Source organism: Canis lupus, chromosome 11 (genome assembly GCF_003254725.2).
Source record: "Canis lupus dingo isolate Sandy chromosome 11, ASM325472v2, whole genome shotgun sequence".
NCBI lineage: Eukaryota > Metazoa > Chordata > Mammalia > Carnivora > Canidae > Canis > Canis lupus.
Window position 1 is genome coordinate 48,484,120 of NC_064253.1, and position 8,694 is coordinate 48,492,813.

The 8,694-nt window shown below is 36.4% G+C and overlaps 1 pseudogene; it reads left to right on the top strand.

Annotated features, from left to right (window-relative positions):
* Window positions 1-399: 399 nt before the first annotated feature.
* Window positions 400-7,432, top strand: LOC112649713 (multifunctional methyltransferase subunit TRM112-like protein; annotated as a pseudogene).
* Window positions 7,433-8,694: the final 1,262 nt, after the last annotated feature.

Below are 8,694 nucleotides of genomic sequence, written 5' to 3' on the forward strand. Positions count from 1 at the left end.
AAGTTTCAGCCAACACAAAATCATACAAAACAAAATAAACTGCAATTGTGGAAATGACCGACAGGAAAAAAAAGAGCTGGTTCTATAGCCCTTCACTCTAGTCTGAGGGACATATAAGAATTGACCTTTAGTCAATTCCTCTTTTGCCAAATATAGATCAACTCAATCTACCCACAACATATCAATAAAAAATTCACATAACTCATTCTCAGACATACATATTATCCAAATTATTAAAACTGAGGACTGTGTTACATTGCTCCAGGATCTTTCCTCATTGCTTTTTTCTGAAATACCAATTTCAGGACATAAAAAGTAAAGTTTAGACTGATAGGAGTGAATTATAAAGAAGTTGCTTGGAAAGTGTAATGAAGAAGAGCTGGATCTAGCACCAGGGCGATGGTGTCTGGTATCCTCAAGCCAACCTCTACTGGATATATGAGTCAGCAATGGTTTGTTGAAGGAATGAAAGATATTGATCAGTGACTTCATTAATTATACCGAGCAATAACATTATTTACTGGCAAGAAGAAACTCTGAAGTGTCATCCTTCTTCAAGTCTTGGTCTAGACTCTTCAATACAGAATAGCTTTCCCTGAATATGAGTATGTATGATGTCTTTTTCTCTATTGCTAGAGGAATTTCCAGACAAATGAGTTTAAAGCCAAAGTCAGGGCTAAGATTTTGGTTCTATTAAAATCAATTGTAGAAAAGATGGGGGAAAAGTGAAATATATATTTCTTCTGTTTGATGACTAGCTTTTGTTCAGTTCAAATTAGTTTCAGTTTTAGATAACTAACAAACAGAGCTACAGAGGCCTAATAAAGGCAGAATTTCTCTCTTATTTAAAAATTCCAGGTGTGAGTAGTTCAGGGTTGGTGTGAGCATCATGAAGGAGGCAGAGTTTGTCCTATCATTCTGCTGCCACGCCCAAGCTTGGCATCTGTGCTCAAGTGTGCTTCATGGTACAAGAGAGCTTCTGGGGCTCCATCCACCACATCTGAATCCAGACAGCAGGATAGAGGAGTAGAAGGATATAGAGTGCTTCTCCAAGCTAGGTCAACACTATTAGCCACCATCTATGATTTCTTTATGTCATATTGGTTCAGATTTGGTCTCAAAAGCATATCTAGTCACTAAGGATGGAAAGTGTCATCACTTAGCTGGAAATACTGAGCACCCAAGTAATATTCAGGATCTGCTCCTAAGGAAAGAGGAGGAAATAGATATGGCACAGCAATTAGCAAGCAGTCTAAGAAGATGCTTGCATCCTTTCCCCTGTAGTGTTTCCCTACTAATACATAAACCTTGTTAATTTGCCATGATTGTTAATTCATAAACCTCCCTATGTTTGTCCTCTTATTTTCTTCTCTGGATTCACCCTCTGGCCTTATTACCCCTATGTACCTTCCATTCCCTTACATAACCATAATATAAAATCACTATATATATATATTTTTTTCAGTTTTGAGAGAGAGAGAGAGAGAGTGCTCAAGCACAGAAGGGGCAGAAAGAGGGAGAGAATCTGGAGCAGACTCCTTGCTGAGCATAGAACCCAACTTGAGGTTCAGCCTCATGACCCTGAGATCATGATCTGAGCTAAAATCAAGTTGGCCACCTAATGGACTGAACCATCCAGGTGCCCCACCAGTATATCTTTTACGTTTATTTTATTTACTCTAAGTAATTTTATGTTTACATTAGTTTTGAAAGTGGCAAGACCAATTATTTAAATTTTTTCTTCTAAGGTAATGGATAAACTGAATCATGATGCCTTTACCTCTTATAATTGTATAACCTGTTTTCCCTTTCAGCTGTGCTAGCTATGAAATAAAGAAAACTAACCTTTTCCTATAATATGGTAAGAACTTCCTGGTCTCTTCTCCTTCATCCTTTCATAATTAAACTTTTATTCTCTGTGTTCATGACTTTGAGTCTTCACTGTTCTTAAAAAGTGTTAATTCATGTTTGCAAATTCCAACACTTAATCATATGTTCAATAAAATGCAACTTTTCACACTTGAGTTTTAAATATATGATTATACTAAAAATAAATTGTAATATTATAAGGAGAGTGAAGTGATAATGTACTATTTGCAATTACAGAGGAAATTTCACATTTTGTATTTTAATCATGTAGTTAAAAGATTAGCAGCAGGGTAAAAAAAAAAAATCTAGAAAATTACATCCAATCATCAGTGACTAAAGCTATGGTTGTCAAACTATAGAATGAGTAACACTTATTTAAAACCCTTAATAAAAATCCTTGAGCTTTATAGGCCTAGAGACCTCTGATTCAGTTTATGTAATGTGGAATCCAAGAAACTATGTTTTAAACAGCACACCAAAGTTCACAGGCAGGATATCAAAAGGAAAAGTAGGGTGGGGGGTGACAGATCAAGGAGAACTCTCCTCAGAAATAGAAGTTAAGGGATCCCTGGGTGGCGCAGCGGTTTAGCGCCTGCCTTTGGCCCAGGGTGCGATCCTGGAGACCCAGGATAGAATCCCACGTCGGGCTCCCGGTGCATGGAGCCTTCTTCTCCCTCTGCCTATGTCTCTGCCTCTCTCTCTCTCTCTCTCTCTCTCTATGTGACTATCAAAAATAAATTAAAAAATTAAAAAAAAAGAAATAGAAGTTAAAACCAAATAAACAGCAGAAAAGGAAAAAGTCAGTATATCTGTTAGAGCTTTTTGTTGTTAAAAAGAAAATACTTAGAGTGATTTTAAAAAGTAAGAACTTTCCCATTTTAAGAGAAGATTAGAAGGAGAATATGATTATATTTTGTAGTTGGTGAAAAATTGAACACATTATATAAATGTTAGAGATTAATTTATATCCAATATAAAATTTGGCAGACAGTGATTATATTTTGTAACCAATCAAAAAAATAGAAGCAAATCATGAAGAATATTGCTATGAAACAAACAATATAGTGATTAGGTAAGTGATTTTTTTTTCCTCATCAGAAGACTATGCAATTCTTTTCTACTATGTAATTGTAATACTTAAGAGCTCTATATATGGAAATAATTCCATTACCTATTAATTACATTATAAAGACTTTTCCCCCCAATTCTCAGTTGTTTAAACCTTAAAATTAGGATGAAATTATTAACTAACTCATGAGATTGTAATGACAATTCAATTTGATAATACATGTGAGTATGTAATAGTGTCTACTGCATGCATGTCCAGTATTTTTTTTAAGTTTTTATTTATTTGAGAGAGAGAGAGGGAGCACATGACCTTGGGGGAGGGGCAAAAGGAGAGGGAGAAGCAGACACCCCAGTGAGCCGGGAGTCTGATGTGATGCAGGTGGGGCTTAATCCCAGGACCCAGGGATCATGACCTGAGTGAGCCTAAGGTAGATACTTAACTGACTGAGCCACTCAGGTGCCCCCAGTATTGTTATTTATAACATACTCTATCAGATCTTCCAAAGTTGTGACTGAAAAATTAATCACAATGATAAGAGTGGAATCAAACAATAAACCCTGATATTCTATAACTACTGGGGGGAAAACAAAACCCTGTTTTATAAAGGCTTTGCCTAATCATGGACTAAGAACGTTAGGATTGTAAGGATCCAAATGCCCCTCAAGATTTTGGCTGTCTGGGGGCACCTGGTGACTCAGTCAGTTGAGTGTTCAACTTTTGATTTCAGGTCAGGGCATGATCTTATGGGTTGTGGGATCCAGCACTCAGTGGGGAGTCTGCTTAAAGATTCTGTCCACCCCTCCCCCCCACTCACGGTCATATTCTCTCTCTCTCAAATATAAATAAATAAAATTTTTAAAAAAGATTTTGGCTGTCTGAAAAAATCCTTTAGATTAGAATGAATGTGGACATGGTGAATAATTACTGAAAATCCTCTATGGATTACCAAGCTTCTCCTCCCTACTACTAGTGCTATCGTTCATTCCTATATGTATTCTCCCCTGGAAAAGGAAGGACTAGACTACTTTCAAGGGAAATCCTCCACTTATGCATCTATTCATCTGATTCCCCTCTATTGTCATGGGTTTGACTGGACCTGAGCAATTAGCTGAGCAATGCTATCCCTAAAGTCTTTCATGCTTGACAATCTGGATTCATAAACTGGAGAGAATGCTTATTATCCTACTTCACAGCCAAACTATATTTATGAGTTGCCTGCATCTAGTTTACTTGCCTTTTTAAAGCGGGTACAAATTACCCAACTCAATTTTACTTGGTGTTTTACAATTGAATGCATCAATCAGTCACTAGAAGGAAACAGCAAATGCTAGTATAGCAGAGCCTTCAGGGTTCATTTAGTGTAGGATATAACTGAATGTCCTGTAAAAATTAAATGGCTGTAATTATCATCTCCCTGCTGGTAGCAACCAAATCTGTATTCCAATCCAAATATCTCTGCTGAGGTTCAGATCAAAGAATCAAGTTGCTTCCTGGACTATAAAACTATAATCTCACAAGGAACTCCTACTCCACAAATCGTTGAAGCCTCCTCAAAGCTGTTGCTTCCACACTGCTTTTCAGTATATCACTAGAATTTGTTACCGAGCCCTGCACTTTTCCTCTCTGTCTACTTCTTTATATTCACACTAGATGTCTTTAATTATAATCCTCATCCCCTCTTGTCCAGATTGCTAAAACTGCAACCCAAATTATTTCTTTTCGGTTTTGTCCCTATACCAATCTATCTTCCAAACTCCCACCAAAATGATGTTTTAAGTAATTCTAAAATGCTCCTCTTGTGTATTACATCTTCCAGCAACCATCCATGGCAGACAAGATGAAGGGCCATTTTCTTGGCATTAGGCATTCTAGTATGCCTTTATGATCTCATTCCAGCATAGGATCATCTCTTGTCATGACTGTCAAAGCCTACCGACCAATGATCACCACATATCTCTCACCAAACACATTTGAGGTTATTTTGCTTCTTGCAGGACAGGAGAACGCACATCAGAGGAACACTGAAGTGTCTCTATAAAAGGGAGTTAGGAGGAGCTTATTATAGTATTTGGACACCTGCCAGTGATGCTAAGTAGGATTTAGAGAAGTGAATGATTCATAGTGGGATCTGTCAGACCACACAGCGAAATCAATGACTGAGTATCTTCATATATTTTTTTTTATCTTGGAGGCAGGGAATTCAACATCAAGCTAGACTCATTACTGGTAAAGAAACAGGAGTCATGTGTGTTTTCATGAAGAAGAGGCTGCTTAGTTACATTTGTAGTTGCAAAAATATTCTTTTTTCTGTCTTACTCTATAGCAGTCACAGAGTGATCTTCTCTAAGGATTGATTCTATTCTTAAAAGCTGTTTAGTTTTAATGTGGAACAGTACTGCCAAGTTGTCAGCCCCAGCGAGCTGCTAGGGTCATCTTCCACTTTGTCACCACCACACAGAGTTTGACACCCTCCTTTACCCCACACTGCACAGGCCTCTGAAAGACAGGTGCCATTCCTAGTTAATGAGTCTTGACAGAAGAATTTCTGAAAGCTTGAAAAACTTCAATTGCCCTCTTTCCAGGACTTCCTCCTACTTCTCAGGATTCTTTTCTTGCTCTCATGTGCATGTGTGTATGGGTTAAAATACAGAAGGATGCATACATGAATTAACATTGTTTTTTTTTAAATAAACTATATAAAATTAACTAACATAAAGTGTCTATTCCCTAATCCGTTTGCAAGCCATCTTATTTTTCTTCCCAGTTTCAAAATGAAAATAAGAGTGTTCTATTCAAGGCTAACAGCTTGAAAAAATAATACACCAACAGCATAGAGGTTCTCATTTTACAAGGGATAGATATGCAACTAACGAATCTAAAAGTTATTTGTTTGGATTTCAGAGTGTTTTATAATACAGTTAACAATATCAACTTGTGTTTATTCATGTGTCTTTTTTGAAGAAGTATTTTAAAGATTATTTATTTATCTATTTATTTAATTTTTTTTTTGACACAGAGAGAGAGAGCACAAGCAAGGGGAGTGGGAGAGGGAAAAGCAGACACCCTGCTGAGCAGGGAGCTCAATGTGGGGGCCTGACCCTAGAACCCTGGGATTGTGACCCAGCCAAAGGCAGACACTTAACCTACTGAGCCACCCAGGCACCCCTCAAAGATATATTTCAAAGGGAAATGATTTTCCCAATTAAACTATTCCATGAATAAGATTAGAAAAACTAATTTTGACTTTGAAATCAAATTCTCTAAAGATATGTTAATATCATGTACTATATTGGACTATATTTTGGACTAGTATTTTGGAACTATACAAAATATCTCCATGAATTTTAAGAACTGGATCTAATAAATGCATTAGAACACACAATGTTTTATTTATTTATAAACACACACATATTATAAAATAACAATATACATAAAGTTCACCAGTGTACTACTAGCAGTAGCTTAAAATCCAAAATACTGATCTCAGGGTCCCGAGGTCAAGCCCCATGTTGGCTCTGTGCTGGGCATGGAGCCTAAGTTTTTCTCTCCCTCTCCCTCTGTTCCTCCCCCCCACTTGCACTCTCTTTCTCTTTCAGATAAATACATGAATCTTAAAAATTATCCAAAATATTTTGTAATACTTTAAACTTCTCCAAAGAATCCTGTTCTATAATCCATAAATCTTCATGATCACTTGTTAATTTAACCAGTATAGTGCTTTTTCAGTAAACTTTCAAGAGTTATGTAATAATAACAATAATTACCATAACAATGTTAGATCAGTATATATGGAATGAGCTACATTTTTCAGAGTCCATTAATAGAACCTTTGGGAAACCAAGAAGTTAAAAGTAAATTAACAACAAAAAATCCCAATATAATCAGGCCTTGAAATGTGCATATAGCTCACTTTCCTCAAACAAAACTCCAAACATAAAATGGATAGATTAAAATAACTAATATTAGTCTAAAATTTAATATGATAACTCGGTAATTCAAAGGTTAATATGATACATGATTAATACAATAACACAGTAAGTAGAACTACCAGGAGATAAGGCAGACGGAAGTCTGGCCTTCTCCTTCCCCCTGACTGAGCACATAGTGGAGACACTAAGTTGCTCCTGCACCACCTACTAAGCACGCCGGAGCCTGGAGTGGGGCTCTGTGGCTTCTCACCCCAACCCCACGTGCCTCTAGGCCCCCAAGGTCCGCATCAACCCTGTGCAGTTCGACCTCAAGTTCTGTCACGTGACACCCAAGGTGTTATCTAGAACGCTTCTGGAGGGGGCCGATAATCTTTCTTCTGGTTGAGGTGCCCAAAGGGTGGGTTGAGGGGTTTGAACATGATGAAGAATTTCTGAAGATCCACCACTGCTGCTGGAGGTGGATGTGTCAGAGGGCACCTTGCAATGCCCAGAGTCTGGACATCTGTTCCCCTACAGCAACAGGGTCCCCAACATGCTGCTGAGTGAGGAAGGCACCCAGACTTAAACAGGCCCTTTACCAGTTTTCATCCTGTGATCCTGTGGATCTTTGTTTGCTGGTGCTGCCCTGTATCCCCAACCCTTGACCCAGTAACACACCAAAGGCACAGTGTTCCTGAGTTCTAAAGGTTCAAACCCTCCTCCCCCAAAAAAAGAAAAGATAAAATCTTACTCTTTGGCATATGAATTAACTAGAACATAATAAACAAAAAGAACTTTAACTTTAAACAAAAACAATGTAGGAGCTACTTGTAAGCAGTTAATGAGGAAAAAAATCTCTATGAAGAAATAATGAGAAGGATATACAGTTAGAGATTAAAAAAACAACAACAAAAAAAAAAACATAGCCAGGTGACAGTTTGTTATCCAAAGCCAAATTTAAGTTTAAGTTTGAATTTACCTTAAGAGGAATCAATCCTAATATAAATTAAATGCTAATCAGAAGATGTAGAGATCATTTGAAATAGGATAAAACCTTCCTCAAGAGTAATTACTTGTAAAATTATAATTGGCTTAAGGGCAGCACCAATTACAAATGCATTCCAGCTCAACCATAACTAAATACCTTTAAGCAAACTATCTCTTAATACCATATTGGATTAACCTATATATGCAGAGAAAAAAGTACTGCAGTAATAAATACTGCTTTGCATAATCCCTTATCAAAAATGGATGAGCCATTGATAGAAAATGATAGAAAAAACTTTTTAACATATTAATTTAATATACTGTTAATCTGAAATATAAATGCAATAAGGAATAATTAAAAGAAGTTAAAGTAAATGAGCATTCAACCTTCATTTATTGGCTAAAAGAACCCATAAAACTGAAGTGTATTAATTGAATATGAAAACTAGTTATCTACAAAACTAAAGGAATCATTATCTGAATTATTTTGAGTAATCTCAGAGCATAGAAAAGCCAGTGAATGATCAAATATAATCACTCAAAATACATAACCATCATTAGTTGCACCAAAATTTTTATCAATAGAATGGATTTCTCAAGTGGAAACAATGAAATCCTATTTTAGAGGTCAAACTGATGTTAAAATTTATGATTTTATTGTTGTATTCAGACATCCTAGAGACGTAACCTCTACTAAAGAATTTTAACATCATTAAAATTCTGTGTGGCCTGAAATCAAATCAGAGCAGTTGCTTTTGGTTTCTCTTAATATAAAGATATCTCATAGTATGAAAGGACTTGAGAAATAAGGTCTATTTAACAAAAAGGATTAATATCAAATAGATACATATTTGAATATAA